General features: G+C 38.8%; 1 protein-coding gene across 1 annotated transcript in view; it reads right to left on the bottom strand.

The window, feature by feature from the left end:
* The window catches only part of LOC145992003 (uncharacterized), a 60,726-nt gene that overhangs the window by 4,927 nt on the left and 38,335 nt on the right, over positions 1–17,464 (bottom strand). The gene's annotated exons all lie outside the window — the stretch shown is intronic.

Raw genomic sequence — 17,464 nt, 5'->3', positions numbered from 1 at the left:
TTAATCAAGGGGTCCCAGGTTCGATACCCAGTGGAGGAAAGTAGGGGTTAGGATCCCACTTTAAACTCAGGTCCACACCCAATTAGCATTTCCGTGTGTAAAGTGGACTTAAGAACAAAGTTAAACCCAAACTATGATAACTTTAAATGTTCAGAAAAATGCACTTACAGGAACTTATTGTTGAAAGATATAATTTATGCAGGGACGTCGTTGGGGGAGGAGGCACGGGGGCACCAGGCCTGAAACGTTCACGTGGCCCCAACAAACTGTTCTACATTTGTTGAAAATATTACTATGGTGACAAATATTGCATAATAGAATTTTGGTAAATTTTTCTTTCAGTTTGAAACACTGTTCTTGAATTTGAGTTTCAGGAACCCTGAGCAATACATTTCTTTCTCATGTTCCTGCGTGTTGAACACAAACATATGTATTGGTAGGAAATGCCGTTAATGTTTATATGGCCCGTCCCTTCAGCAAAGTCTGAGACCTTTTGAAACACACTTTCCCTTCCTGCACACCAGGGGCATTAGCCAGGTTACCCGTTGCCCTCCCACAAACACCTTTCTGCTTGTGACATCTTCTCTTCATCTGGCTTTAGACTGGCACCATGTCGGACATGCCGAAACGGCACAAACAGGAAGATTTAGCTGCAGGTGGCTAGGAATTTCTGGGTTTATTATTTTATGGTTTTAGAAGGACATCCCCAGGAGTAGCTACTCTAGTGGTGAAAAATTAATCAATATCACCTCTCTTCTCATCCCTCGGTGTGATCAGTGAGTAAGGCAGGAAGGAGCTACTGCTGGCTTTTCAACCACCTCACCACAGCTGCTGTAAGGGAAAGATAAGATTTCTGCCTCTATCTCCCTTGCCCCCCCACTGCAATGGTCGAAAGATCGTAAAAAGTTTCTGCAAACTACCACCAACAGTGGCGCAAGTGTTCTGCTATTATAACAATCGGAAGAATAAACCTTTTTTATGTTTAAATTATCATTGATTGTTTGTTTAAGCAAATTCGTTTATTTTTACAGCAGTTTGAAGTAGTTTCGTGTGAGAAATGGAAATTTCTCGTTAACACTTTTGGGCAATGATTTTTTATGATTTCAAAAGTAGTTTAACATCAGAACAATGCATTGAGCAACTTCATTCGGCTTTTGGGGATAAAGCACCATCCAATAGGACTGTGTACAATTGGTTTTCCGAATTCCAGCGTGGTCGCACATTTCTGAGGGATGAATTTCATGAAGGTCGTCCATCCACATCTGTTGTTGCCAGTAATGTTGATGCTGTGCGTGAAATGATTGAGAGAGATCGGCATGTGACATACCATGAGATTCAGGCATCCTTGAACATTGACATGAAAGCAATACATACGATTTTGCATGGTCATCTGAACGTACAGAAACTTTAAGCCTTTGGATCCCACACAACTTGACTGAAGCTCAAAAACAGGCTCGTGTAAATTGGTGTAAAGAAATGCTCAAAAAATTCAACCGAGGCAAGTCAAATTTGGTGTAGTACATCGTTACAGGGGGCAAAACTTGGATCTATTCATACAAACCCGATTGTGTGTTTAAGCCCATTCCTTTATTGTTGAAGTCAAAACTGACTGAAGTCAAAAACAGGCTCGTGTAAAAATGACTCATTGTCCGCACTCACCTGATTTATCACCTAAAGACTTATTTTTGTTCCCACACATGAAAAGTAAGATGTGTGGTGAGCGATTTGTGTCGCTTGAAGCAGCTGTTTGACACGTTCCGAACAGCGGTTACTGAGGTATCAGCTTCAGAGTGGAAAAAATGCTTTTAAAATTGGTTTGAGCATATGCAAAAGTGTATCAATCTTAAGGGTGAATACCTTGAAAAACAATAAAGCCATTCCCAGAATTTCACATGTCTTTTTTCATATTGATTGCAGAAACTTTCCCAGCAGCCCTTGTACCCCAGTCTATCACCTATAGGAACAGAGACAGGATTGGTTTCCCCTTGATGACGTTATAAATCTTCTGAAGAACTCTGGGAGAAATTTCTGCAGTACTCTTGTTCTTTGTATTTAAACCACAGCTTTTACACTTTGTATAATATGGGTTGTAGTTCTATTATTTATGAAATGGGAACTTATTATTTTATAGTTTTAGGACATCCCCATGCTTTTCAAATTGCAAGAGACAAAATTATACTCTTTGTCCCTTTTCTGGTGCAGGGATTAATGACAAAGATGCCGCCAGTCCCCAGGCAGTTTCTTCAGGTTCACGTGCGTGTGCACACACACACACTACCCTTGTGCCGATGATCTGCAATGGAGGGAAAGACCATCAGATAGATCAGAGCATAGGTTGGTCGATTGCTACTGTGAAATTCACTTGAGGGTTAGGGTTTTATTGCTTCGGCTGTTTCAGTCTGTGATAAACTAATAAGCCTTTTTATGTACAGATTTCACATCGTTCCTTGATAATTTCCCACTTATTTGCAAGAAGCCTCTGCCTCTTTTTGCCCTACTCTGTTGATTTGGTGGACAATTGATGACTGTCAGCTAGTTTGAAGTAGAGTTTGGTCATAGCGATGAACACGAGAAGGTAGGATCATGGAGTGTTTGTGATCTTGTTCTCATATATTGTGAGTGATATCTCGAGTGTGAGGCTGCCAGCTTGTTTTCCTCTCGAAAAATGGAGCAGGATTGACTGATGGACCAAATGTTGAACATATTGTCGTTATACAAGGGAATCTGACTACCACACAGGAACCCAGGTTTGACTCCCATGGTGGTTGATCTCACAAATAATGAAAAATAAGTTATCTAACAAATAATGAAAAATAAGTTATGTTCCACTTGAGGAAGAAAACTAGGTATGTAGTAAAAATTTTACAGTAGTCTGCATGCTCTAGAAATATTACGTTTAAAAATGTGCATATATTTCTGACTTTCTGAGATTTTTCTTCATTTAACCTCCACCCGCAAATGCAAATGCTGCTGATTAGCTGGCAAAGTTGACTAGACATACAAAAGAAATTAATCCGAGTTATATAGCGAATAATAGTTACTTACATAATATAATCATGAGATATGGAGAATCAAATTGCTTTTCAAGAATTTTCTGTTATTTGCCTAATAGCTTTTCAAGCATTTTCTATTATTTGCCTCTTCTAGTGAGAGTGAAAATTTTCTGCCCATGAGTGGCGAACTCGGTTCATGCAAATTCAAGATGGCATTTTCTAATTTTCATTTCTATTTGGGTCAACACCTCCATGCTGAAGTGGTTAGCAGGTTGCGCTACGACACCAGATGTCCCAGGTTCGAATCTCGACCTGGGCATGTGTCTTATTTGTGATGGTCCTTTCGTCGATTTAATACTTATTGTATGCCGACCTCCATTGCGGAGTGGTTAGCACATCGTGCAGCAACGCCAGGGGTCCCGGGTTCAAATCCTGGCCTGGACATAAGTATTTGTCAGTGTCCTTTCATCAATTTCATCATATCATTGCGATTAGCTAAAAATGGCAGAAAAGCAAAGTAAAATAAGTCAAATCAATCAATATTATCATAAGTCATTATCTTCACGATTAGCCAACAAGTAACAGAAAAGTCAAGTAAAATAAACCAAATCAATCAATCATTTCTATTTGATTATTTTACACAGCTTTTCTACCTCTTGGGTTAAATGCGATGATGAGATTGAATGATGACCCGATGAAATGGCAATGGACAGACATGATGCAACCATACCTGTCCAAGGTCCGAACCTGGGACATCTGGTTTTGTAGTGGTTTATGATCACGTGTCAGGAGTGAAATCCTTTGGAAGAAAAACTAAAAGAATGGTGAAAGAAAACAACATTGTACGGTGCATAAAAATGCATGTTTAGGTCCTCTAGAAAATTACATTTAGTCAGTAAAATTAATTTTGAGGGACAAGGCCTGCCAAGTGGTTTTCCATTCGGTGACACGTGTTCACATTGACTACCATTTAGTTTTGAGAGCACAATTTGCTTCCATATTGCTTTCAAGTAGCTCCCAAATTGTCCTCACGATGTTGGGCCAGACAGAAGTTTTGGAGTTCCTGCCAGGGATCAAATCTTGAACCTATCGCACCAAATAAGAGAGTGCAATCATTTGAGCATGTGGGAATTTTGTTATTTCCATTGCCATCATATATCCAGTATTGCACACACAAATAAGATTAATTTTAAGAAATTACCCAGGTAGATATGTGCATAAAATTATTGTGTATTCCCCAATGTGTATAGGCCTGCCCGATGGCAGTGGTAGCATCTTCGCCTTGTAATCAAGGGGTCCCGGGTTTGATAGATTAGCATTTCTGTGCATAAAGTGGACTTCAAACAACAAATCAAATCAAATCCAATGTGTATAATCCAATGTCACAAAAGACTCAGACCCCATAGAATAGTGGTTAACGTGATCGCCTTGCACTAAAGGGTGCCAGATTCGATTCTGGTATAATATATATATATCTACATGAGATAGCTTGAACTCATTACATAAACATTTCATTTTCGTACCGTCATACTTGTACACGTGATTCCAGCACTACATCTACATCCACTACATCTCAAATCTTCTTGGAGAAAATTTACAAATCTAAAGAGTAAGGACTAATGACACTGTTGTTGGTGTCTCAAATCTAACGTAAGAGAAAATACAAGGATTTTTAAAGACTGTCTAGATGCCATTAAGTTAATGAATTCATTCTGCATTTAGATTCTCGAACAATGGCTGTGGATTTCGATTGATATTAGGTGGCTACAGGAGAAAATAGCCAGCCTCCGTGGCGGAGTGGTTAGCACCTCGTGCTACCCTTTTGATGCTCGGGAACATGCTTCAAACATCTAGGCTGAACATTGCGGTAGGGGCACGTAGTGGATATAGTGAGAAGGAAGATGGGGAAGAACATTATAGGGGAATGGGATAGTGAGAGTGGTGCAAGCACTGGAAACCATTTGGGACAATGGGTACAGCAGAGAGGGAAGTAAAATCATCAAGATTAGTGCTTGAGCCCTTTGCTGGCGGAATTGGTTATGAATGAATGGGAGAAGGAAGTGATAGTGAAAGGAGGAGATAAGTTAATTCTGTTTTGTAGATATGTGGATGATTGTTTTGGGATATGGAAGGGAACAAAGAGGCAGCTGAGTAAGTTAGTTAAAGATATAGAAGATGAGAGAGCAGGAATATTCCTTGAGCTCGAAACTGAACAGGAAGGGACATTAAATTTCTTGGATATTATGATGAAGAAGAAGAGAGGAATGGGGATTGTGGCTATATGGTATCAAAAGAAGTGTTCGGCAGGAGTGTTCTGCCACAAAACAAGTGATGTGGGTGATGCAACAAAACATAATTTTATAAGGAACATGGAAGACCGAATAAAGAAGATATGCACAGAGAAAGGGGAAGAAGAAATCAAGATTAATAGCCTGTGGGAACAACTGGAAGAGAATGGCTATGAAAAGAAAGACACAACATCAACAGAAGAAGGAAAGAAATAAAAGAGAGAGGAGGAAGAAAAAGAGAGATTGTTTGGTATAAGAACTATGGAAGATGCCATAGAGAATATATGCAAAGTGCTGAGGAAAGTGGGTATAAGAACTTACAGGAAGGGAGGACGCACTGTGTTAAATATAACCAGAAAGAAGAAGAAGAAAAGAGAGAGGAAGAAGTGGAAGGGGTTATCTACGAGGTGAAGTGCAGAGGATGTGAAAGTGTATATATAGGGGAAACGAAGAAGAGGCTGAAAGACAGGTTAAAGCAACACATGGATGATGTGAGATTGAAGAGAGATAGGAATGCCATATTCAAACACACTAGAGAAACGGGACATGAAGTAGAATGGGATTAGGCTTGGCGAATAGGAAAAGAGAAGAGAGAACTAGTGAGAAAATGGAAGGAGGCCAAAGAAATAGAGAAGAAAGGAGAAGACATCATGAATTGGAATGGCGGACTCAAGATAAACAAGGAATGGAAGAATGTGTTAGAGAAACTTGAAAGGATGAGAAGAAGGAAGGAAGGAAGGAAAAGTTGAAGAATGAACAAGGAAGAAAGAGAAGAGAAGAGGTCCAGGGGAGGAGTTATTCATCCATATCCAAAAAGGCAGGAGGGGTGGGGTAATCATAAACAGGTAGTTCCAGACCTGTCAGTGTGGTAGACCCATTAGTCAACTGTCAAGAGGCGACTTGTATTTATTTCCTTTGGAGAAATCCTCCAAGATAAGGACTATCAAGATGATTTGTTTTTGTGTGGTTAGTCACCCTGCTGTGTGTATGTAATCATTCTGTATCTGTATTTTGTCATTTTAGTTTAGATCTTCCTCTGAGGAAGACCCTCATACAGGGTTGAAACATTACTTGTTAAGTGTTTTTATTTCTTAATAAATCTGCCTTGGTCAGCAACTTAGTGTTTTTAATATGGAAACAAGGCTTAATTATATTAATACAGAAAATAATGTTCCCTTCCAACATATAGGGTGTCCCATGTAACTTGACAAATCGAAATATCGAACGACAAAAGGTTCCATATGAAAGTATAATAGTATTGTGGGAGCTAGTCACCTACGCTTCCCTGGGAGGAGGGGGGGCAGGGAGCAACCTTGAAATGTTAAAAGGGAACCCCTATTTTTTATTGCAGATTCGAATTCGACGTCCGAAAATACATAGGTTTCGTCCGACACATTTTGTTCCATTCGTGACAGATAGATGACACCACAAGTGCAACGTGTTGGTTGTGTCTCGCAAATGCAGTGGCTGGCAAGTGTGCGAGAAGGGATACTGTGGCCTAGAAGCATTGTGCTCATGCTCTCAGTAGTCAGTGATTGTATGGTCAGTGTAGTGTGACTGCAAAGAGTCGAACGACACAGTGAAGTGGGGTATTCAACATCATGGATTATCTATCCGTAGAAGAAAAAAATTGAAACGATCCTTGTTTATGGTGAATGCAGAATGAACATCGACAATGCTGTCACCCTTTATGTGGAACGTTTTCTTGACAAGCCACGATTGCGTTCTTTGTTTGTTTGAGTTGTCAAACAGTTTTGTGCCGAAGGAAGTGTACAACCTAAAAAAAGGGGTTCGTAGAACAACTGCCACTGGAGAGAATAATCAAATTGCAGTCCTAGCCACGGTGGTTCATAATCCCCAGGCTAGTACGCGAGTAATATCATTGCAGTCAGGAATTTCTCGCAATAGTGTTTGGAGAATATTGAAACATCACAAATGTCATCCCTATCACGTGTCCATGCATCAGGAACTTCATGGCGACGATTTTCACAATTGAGTGGTGTTTTGTGAATGGGCACGTGAACAAATACTAGTCGACCAGCAGTGCTTTCGTAGAGTATCAACGTATTAGACGTATCAACCTTCGCAAAAAACGGTCAGGTTAATCGTCACAATATGCATTTTTGGGAGTGTGGGAAACCCATATTGGTTGTGTGAAGTTGAACATCGACTTTGGTCGGTTAATGTGTGGTGTGGAATCATAGGCAAAAAACTGATTGATCCCTATGTTATTGACGGTACTTTGGACGGGCACAAATATCGAACGTTTTTGCATGAGGAATTACCGACATTGCTTGTGCGACAGCACATGTGGTTCCAACATGACGGTTGTCCAGCGCATAATGCAATAGTAGCACGGGAGGAATTAAACCGCATGTACAATGGTTGTTGGATCAATAGAGGCTGTCCAGTTCATTTGCCTGCGTGATCTCCAGACCTTAGGTCGCCAGATTTCTTTTAATGGGGTATCTGAAAGAACGTGTTTATCGAGATGTGCCAACAACCTGCGCAAACATGATCGAACGAATAAGAAATGCTTGCGCACACATTGATACAGATACACTTCTGTGTTGTGTTCAATCATTTGAACAACAGATCAACAAATGCATTGAAGTTCGAGGACATCATTTCGAGCATTGCATGGAATAATTGCATCTAGCACCCTGATGGTGAGAGGCATCCTCGCATCTTGGATCGTGGCGTGGCAGTTGCTATGTTGTGTAGTTCCAGTCTTGAGACATTGCCTCTGTATATGCGTTAGTCAATTTAGTCTTTTGTCATGGCTGGTTTGTTGTGAGTCAGATGATGTCACTTGCAACTGTCGCAAGTGTAAGGATTGACATGGGTAATAGGATTTAATACCTGTCTTATGTTCTAGGTAAGATATGTACTTAGAGAAATTGAAGGTATAAGGGTAGCAGCAGGTAGCAAAAAGATTAACGTAATGGTGGTGATGCCCCTAAGGGGAGTTGGAATAGGTATGATATGTTTTGGGTACGGGTCTAGTGGTTTTTGGCTAAGTTGATAAGGTATATTTAGGTAGAGGGTTACTTAGATCAGGGTGTTTAGGTGGGGTGAAAGTTGAATCTGGAAGTTCTTGAAAATCAGACGAATTTCATGGTGAAGACTGAATCTTCTCATGTGGTCATGCAACTAGTGACCAGGTGCAGCACTGCGTCTCCTCAAATAGCGTGGTCACCCATTCAAGTACTGACCAGGCGTGACACTTCTTGACTTAATATCTACTATTAGTGTAGTCTTGGCATCCTGTGTTCTTCTGGCGAGTGGGACCTGGCCAATAAAGTTGATTGTGAGATTTTGGTGGTGAGGCTGGAAGGCCCAAAATTTTGTTCTCTCCCTCATCATGAACTCGGACAGAGTTTCCATGTCCAGGTCATCATGAATTTGAGTGTTTCTGGTGAATCTGTCGGCACCATAGATTATGCGGAGCATTCTGTTTTGGATGGATTGCAGACGGTGCCATCTATCTATCACAAATGAAACAAAATGTGTGACAAAACCTATGTATTTTCTGACGTCGAATTCGAATCTGCAATTAAAAATAGGGATTCTCTTTTAACAAGGTTGCTCACCTGCCCCCCCACCCCCAACTGATCAACCTAGCTACGTCCCTGCATTTATGTTAACACTGTATGCCAAGCCACCTTTGTTTGAATGTGACAGTGGTTTGGATGGTTTGAATCCATCCACGTCTAGGTGGAATATCAAGAGAAATAACATCGATTATAGTCCCTGAAACCTTGTCCGGAACATATAGTTCCCACAAAAAGCACATTCACTTTGACTTTTATAGAGACCAAAAGAAAATATCATAAAAGCAATGTTCAATCGTTAGTCTGTAAAATAAATGCTGTTAAATAATCATAAAACATACCGCCATAATTCAATGTAGGTACTAGTAAGATATGTTAATTAAATAAACAGTTAACATACTCAGTAGGTGGGAAAATTAGCCTTAATTGGGGTGTCTCATTCATGACCACATAACCAGAGTGGAATGCTCAAGACAGAGGTGGTATGTAAATCGTACCCTGAACTTACCTTCCATTGTGTACTGTATCAAACATAACTTGAAATTGTACAAGTTGAGTATACTGCCCCACGGGAAGAAGGTTTTCGCTTGATGAGGATGAGTGATATGATAAAATTGATGAATTGACACTCACAAACATCCATGCCCAGGCCGGGATTCCAACCCGGGACACCTGGTGTCGTAGCACGATGTCCTAACCACTCCGCCATCTTCCTTGAGTAATTATACAAATGATAATAGAAAGTGCTTCGTAAGTAATTTGTTTCTCTATATTTTATGTAACTATTATTCGCTGCATAACTTAGGATTAATTTTATTTGTATGTCTAAATAGTAGTTACAACTTTGCCACCTAACCTGCAACTAAAACTGCCACATTTGCTTCTGGAAATGAAGAAAGCCAAAGAAAGTCATGCAAAATTTGAAAAGCTAATGTGTCTAAAGCATGTAGATTAGGGATGTACCGAAGATGATTACAGGTGTATGAAAATCGGCAGAAATTGACATATCGGCATCGGCAAAAACCCGATATTTAAACCGGTACAGATAATACTAGAGTTTACCTTCTAAGTTTTATATTTTAATTTTGTAAGATTTATTGAAAATTAGGTTGTGATTCTTCATCATTTGTAGTTTTTGTAATACAATTATTGCAAACTCTCGTTCAGAGGATCAACCTACCTCAAAATCAAAAATAAAACAGTACATTGCTGAACCAACCAAAATGAGTATCCAAACTTGAAACAAGTGGCGAGAAAATACTTGGGCGTACCTGCTGTATCAGTATTCAGTGAACGAGTGTTCAGTGTTGCTGAACAGATTTGCTATAAGAGAAGAAGTAGGTTACTTCCAGAAGTGCTTCCAAAACTAGTGTTTCTGAAGTTGAATCTGGCAGCATTCAATTTCCAATGTTAAGAACAGTAATTCATTTTGCATTTCAAAGAACTGCTTGTGTACTAATGTCAAATCTCTTGAGAATCTATGTTCTTCTTAAAGGTTCACATAACCACTTTTTTTAGATGCAAATGTACATTTGAATCTCTTGATAATAGATATGTGTATACATAAGATATGCAATAGAAATGTACATAGCAAATTTATTCTTGTCATGCTGAAAATAACACCCCATTTCCTTTGAATAATCTTATGTATTGGAATTGGTTAAATATCGGCATCGGTATTGGTTCCAAAAACTATCGGTGAGTACATCAGAATCTGTAAATTTTCAGCTTAATCACATCCCTAATGTAGATTATTGTTCATAATTTACTACATATCTCGTTATCTTCCATAAGGGAGGGGTGGCTTATTCAGCATTATAGCCATGAGTTCGCGGCAATCCCCCTCCCCCTGAAGTTTTATCTTGCAACTTCTATCACACGCACCACATTATTACTGTCTCCATAATCTGAGACAGGAATGAAAATTGTTTCCAAAGATTTCCGGAAGGAGTGACGTTGTTTAGGAATGTGTTTCATTTATTCTTGTTTTCAGTAATTGGTTTAGATATGCGAGTTAAATTATTTTTTTTGTCAAGAGATGGCATATGTAGTCCAAGTATCAGCTGTTTGTGTGGGTGCCAAGCAGAGTAAACAGTTAGCGAGTGAGAAGCAACATGGCACGAATCGCGTTGACATGCAGCTGGACATTACCAAGAACTATTGTCGTCGGATGTGATCAGTATTGCTTTTCAGTTTTTAAACGTTTAAAAGTTGTGCGAGGAAGCTACGAAGGGCAATTGACCCGTATGAAAGCATTCGTCGATGCATTTGGCACTAATATACAGAGTGTTCAGGAAATTAAACTGAGATTAAGTCACTTGACTGAGATGTGGGACAAATTCAATGATGTTCAAACCAGTTTGGAACTTCAATCGGAAGCAACCGAAGATGAAGTTCACAGAATAGAATTTGAAGAAAGGTACTACAGCATTAGGTCTCAAATGGAGACAATAGTGATGCGGCATGATCAAATGAATCAGCCCAGTGTTAGTACTAGTTCTGTTACATCAGTTCAGTCACAACTTAGACTTCCAAAGATTTCCATACCCTCATTTGATGGAAATTATGAAAACTGGCTACCATTCAAGGACAATTTTAAAGTGTTGGTATATGATAACAATACATTACCAGCAATACAAAAATTTCATTATTTGCGGTCCTCTTTAAAGGGACATTTGTAGAGCGCAGGTGTCAAGCTTTAGAAAACATGAAACCTACACATAGTGACACCAATGCTAAGCAGTTTCAATCACATGATAAACAAGGTAAATTCATGAAACAAAGCAACACATATTTAGCAACATCCACTAACATTCAGTGCATGTACTGTTCCACAAATCATACTTTGTACCAATGTGAGACTTTCTTACAGGCAAGTTATAAACAGAAGCAAGAATTTGTGAAGAAGAAAGGTCTTTGTTTTAATTGTTTATCTTAAAAACATTCAGTAAAATTTTGTAAATCTGGAAATTGCAAAATTTGTAATTTGAAACATAATACTCTCTTGCACAGGAATACACCTGAAAGACCAAGATCGGCGAGTGTCAGTAACAATACAAGCAATAGACAACAATTGAATTCCAGGGTGTCTCCTCAAGAAAGCAACAATGTGGCAAGAGATGAAGCACCTCAATCTTCATATTGTACAGTCAAAGAAAGACACACTTCACAAGTTTTATTGTCAACTGCCTTAGTGAAGGTAAAGGGCAACAATGGACAATTTCATTATTGCAGAGTTCTCTTGGACAGTGGGAGTCAGTCAAATTTTGTAACTACATCATTAGTGCAACAACTACGACTGAAGAAAGAAAACTATGTTGTTCCAGTCCAGGGAATAAACAATTCGTGTCTTGAAACTAAACATTGTGTAGATGTTGTAATCCAGTCTAGAACATCTAATTATACAACAACAGTGAAGTGTCTTGTGTTACCAAAAATCGCAGGCGATTTGCCCACACAGGCAATCGATTGCAGTACTTGGAATCTTCCAAAGGATATTCAGCTTGCTGATCATTCATTTCATCAGCCAGGCAGCATAGATTTGTTGATTGGATCTGAACTATTTTTCTTGCTACTACGTTCAGATAGAAGAGCAAGAATAGGAAATTATCCTGTACTTCAAGATACAGAGTTAAGATACATTTTAGCAGGAGCTATGCCTCAACAATGTGAAGAACCTACAACAGTTACTTCATGTTTTGTTCGTACTGAAGATAGCCTTCAATTACAATTACAGAGGTTTTTTGAGTTAGAAATATTCACAAAGACCAAGAGCAAAGAAGAAATGGATTGTGAAAGGCATTTTCAAGAAACAACCATCAGGCAGAAGGATGGTAGATTTATGGTTAGGCTACCATTCAAATCAATACATACTGAATTAGGGAATTCATTTGAACAAGCAGACAAAAGATTTCATCAGTTGGAAAGAAGATTAACAGCACAGCCAACACTCAGGCAGAACTATTGTGAATTCATGGACAATTATGAATCATTAGGCCACATGAAGCAAATTAAAACTACTGATCAAGAAAACAAGGAGTCATATTACCTACTGCATCATGCTATTAGAGAAAGTACTACAACACCTGTGAGAGTTGTATTTGATGGATCATCGAAAACAAACAGTGGACTAACCATTAACGATGTTCTAATGACAGGGCCTACAGTCCAAGAAGATCTATACTCTATTGTACTGAGGTTCAGAATGCACAAAATAGTTTTTACAGCAGATATAGCCCAAATGTTTCGCAATATTAGAGTTCTCATCCTTATGACACTAAATATCAAAGAATATTGTGGAGAAAATCACCAAGCGAGGAAATACAAACTTATGAATTATTAACTGTAACTTATGGCTTAACCTCATCGGCATACCAAGCAGTTGCAACATTACAATTGCTTGCAAGACAGGAAAAAGAAAACTTTCCCAATGCATCCAGCATATTGTTAAGGGATTTTTATTGTGACAATGTAGCATCAGGAGGTGATAACATTGAAACTATGCTCAACTTACAGTCTGAACTGAATGAACTATTGAAACGAGGTGGATTTATTTTACGCAAATGGTGCTCCAATTGTGAGGAATTGGTGCAAGCAGTACCAGAAGAACACAGAGAAGTTAATTCACCATTTCAGTTCAATAATGAAGCAGAAACAAATACATTACGTCTCATCTGGCAACCATCTACAGACATTTTTTTAATTTCGTGCAAAGTAGCAAAAGATGGAGACTTTTGTTCACCATTACCGAACATAACCAAACAACAAGTTGTGTCAATTGTTAGCTCCATATTTGATCCACTGGGACTTATCAGTCCAACTGTCATTTTATATACGATGTTTTTGCAGAAACTTTGGACTTGTAAATTGGAGTGGGATGAACAATTAGATTCAGATTTAAGAAACCAATAAACAAATTTGTATCAACAACTACCAGATATAATTCACATCCAAATAGAGAGATTTGTACTGACAAGAGAAAAGACAAATTACATTCAGATACATGGGTTCTGCGATGCAGCAGAAGGAGCTTATGGTTGTTGCATTTATATTAGATCAAGAGATGAGTCAGGAAAAATCGACGTTAAATTACTGTGCGCAAAGTCAAGAGTAGCGCCAATAAAAAAGGTTACTTTGCCATGACTAGAATTGTGCGGTGCCCTTCTATTAGCTAAACTAACTAAGAAAACAACACCAATTTTGAGAATTCCAATTGACAGTACATATTTGTGAACAGATTCTAAAATCGTACTTGGGTGGCTAGCAGCATCCCCCACTCGATGGAAAACCTTCGTAGGTAACTGTGTCGCACAGATCCAGGAACTTTCTGTGATTAACCAATGGCATCATGTCACATCTAAGTGCATTCCAGCAGATTTGATAACAAGGGGAGTAGAACCAAGAGTCCTCAAGGATTCGGAAATTTGGTGGAATGAACCTACATGGTTAAAAGAAGATACTTGGTCATTACATGTTATGGAAAATAGTGAACTAGAAGAATGCATAACAGAAAAAAAGGAAGATTGCTACATCAATGTTTAGCAAGATACATGCAACAGAAGCAGATTTCATGCTGAGATTTTCCACATTACAGAGATTGCTTCATGTAGTAGCAACATGCTACAGATTCATTTACAATGTTAAGAATCCTGCTTCGAAGAGAACAGGAAACTTTTCTTATGTTGAATTACGTGCAGTACTAATGAAATGTATCTTAATTGTGCAACGCATTTCATTTCCACAAGAAATTCATGACTTAGAAGAAGGAAGACAAGTATCAAAAAATAGTCCTATCAAGGATCTGCATCCATTTTTTGATGACGGACAGCTATTACAAGTTGGTGGAAGACTCGAAAATTCAGAATTGCCATATGAGAGCAAATATCAATTAATTTTGCCTACCAAACATCATATGACGCAACTCATAATTGAATCAGAGCATCGTCGTTTATTACATGCAGGACCTCAATTGTTGATAAGCTCTTTAAGACAGGAATACTGGATTCCACATATCAGACAAACAGTAAGATCTGTTTTGCATAAATGCTTAATATGTTTTAAGTTGCAAGCCAAGGCGTCACATCAACTTATGGGACAATTGCCAAGCCCGAGAGTCACACCATCACGTCCATTTTTAAATACAGCAGTAGATTATGCTGGTCCTTGCATCCTAAGAACAAACAGAAGAAGCAGAATCACTACCAAGGGATATGTAGCTATATTTGTGTGCATGGCTACTAAAGCAGTGTATATTGAAGCAGTTATTTCCTTAACATCAGAGGCATTTATCGCTGCTCTACGCAGATTTGTTTCTAGGAGAGGAAAATGTCAAAACATATAGTGAGAACGGGACTAATTTTGTTGGAGCTAATAGAGAACTGAGAGCTCAGTCAACTCTTCAAAGCAGAACAACTAAAAGGTGGACTTGAAGATTTTGCAATAAAAGATGGAATCAACTGGCACTTCATTCCAGCTAACGCGACCCACTTTGCAGGATTGTGGGAAGCCGCTGTAAAGTCCATGAAATACCACTTTAAGAGGATAGTGGGAAATGCTACTTTGACATAAGAGCTTGCAACATTGTTAACGCAAATTGAAGCATGCCTCAATTCCCGACCCCTGACCTCAATATCTGATAATCCCAGTGACACCTTTTACTTAACACCTGGTCACTTTCTTATAGGGTCACCTCTCATGTCCATACCTGAGCCTGATTTAACTAACTTGCCCCAAAACAGTCTTTCTAGATGGCAACACATTCAGCAATTACAACAACATTTTTGGAAGACATGGTCGAAGGATTATCTCTACGAACTACAACAGCGCTGTAAATGGACGGCTTCAACAGAAAATCTTCAACCAGGCATGGTGGTGCTGGTCAAAAAAGACAACGCACCTCCACTTACATGGAAGATAGCAGTAGTGGAAGAGACGTTTCCTGGTAAAGACGGTGCAGTGCGTGTGGCAAAAATTAGATCAAAAACTGGTTTTACTAAAAGACCAGTGAACAAATTGATTCCCTTACCTAATGACAATTGAATTAGCAAATCTGTTGATTGGAATTTATCCAATCAAGAGGGGGGAATATGTTTAGGAATGTGTTTCATTTATTCTTGTTTTCATTATTTGGTTTAGATATGTGAGTTAAATTATTTTTTTGGTCAAGAGATGGCGTATGTAGTCCAAGTATCAGCTGTTTGCATGGGCACCAAGCAGAGAAAATGATTAGCGAGTGAGAAGCAACATGGCGCGAATCGCGTTGACATGCAGCTGGACATTACCAAGAACAATCGTCATCTGATGTGATCAGTATTGCTTTTCAGTTATTCTTCAATGTAGTGCTTTACAGGTAGAATATAGATATCTTAAAAGAACCAGCGTGTGCTTTTGTGATTGTGTTTTCTCCCGAGAATCAACGCAACTCCCTACAGACGTTGATAAAGAGGGACATCTGTTACCGCTTACCAGTCAATTGGGCCGAATTTTGACCTGGCAGGGAGGGAAATTGCATTTTCAAAAGACCTCCGAGTTACCTTACTGGGATGAGCTATAAAATCATTAATGGCAGCTCCTGAATTGCATCTGTTTGTTTTCGACAGGCAAGAAGTAGGAAAATGAGGATTAGAAAGACAAGTCTTGCTTTGGCATTCATGCCGCAGAAAATTTAGGAGTAGTGTTTCAAACTGCATGCAAAATTTACTGAAGAACAATTTTCCAATAGTGTCATCAAAGTAAAATTTCCAGTAAAAAACAAACATTTGCCAGGGCCTCATGGACGTTTGCAGTCCCAGTGTCCCAATCTGTCCCTAATAACATCACTGGGTGCACCTAACTCCGAGATTTATTGTATATGCTTTCATGCAACAATATATGCATAATTAATCTGAAGATTTGGCTTAAATTCATCTTTAGTCATTTTGAAATCGTTTCCGAGAGGAATAAATTAATTTTGTAGCTGATATTTTTGCTAATTTTGAAGTATCCAATCTAGGGAAATTATAAACAATCTGTTGATGTTCATCAATTGTAATACTTTCTTTTTCTTGGTTTACATTGTCTACCTACTTTGAGATATTTTGGTGCTCATCCATCCTCTTCCTGGTTATAAAATAACCGACAATAGTATTTATTTATTTCTTCTGGTAGGGTAGTGGTTACTGTACAGGATTGTCAACCTAATGGTCATAGGTTCAAACTCCTCCGGTGCCATTGTGTTCAATGATGGATTGTTTGTCATTTTCAATGTAATGCACTTCTCACGAAAGTTTGGAATATTATTACGTTAGGCTATAGGTGATAAGTCACAGCGGCATATGTTGGTGAAAATCAATTTTTTATAAACCATGAGAGGTCTCGTTTTTTTTTGTTTTGCGCATGAAGAAGAGAATATCCATCAGACAGATACCATGTGGTGTTGCATTCCAATTTCGTGTCTATCACTTATTGTCTAACGTAACAATATTGCAAAATTTTGTGTGGAGTGTATTAACCCTCCGTTAGGCACATGGGTGACAATTGTCGCAGTGGTGTGTTTCAGTAGCTGAACCTTGATTGTTGGTGTTTGTTGTGGCGGCAGTAACGCACTTCTGTTTCTCGCCTACAGTTGGTAAGAAATAAATACTCTCTGCAG

This window comes from Lepisma saccharinum, chromosome 9 (assembly GCF_977018435.1).
Source record: "Lepisma saccharinum chromosome 9, izLepSacc3.1, whole genome shotgun sequence".
NCBI lineage: Eukaryota > Metazoa > Arthropoda > Insecta > Zygentoma > Lepismatidae > Lepisma > Lepisma saccharinum.
The sequence above is the reverse complement of the archived record's forward strand: the minus strand, read 5'-3'. Positions and strand labels throughout refer to the sequence as shown.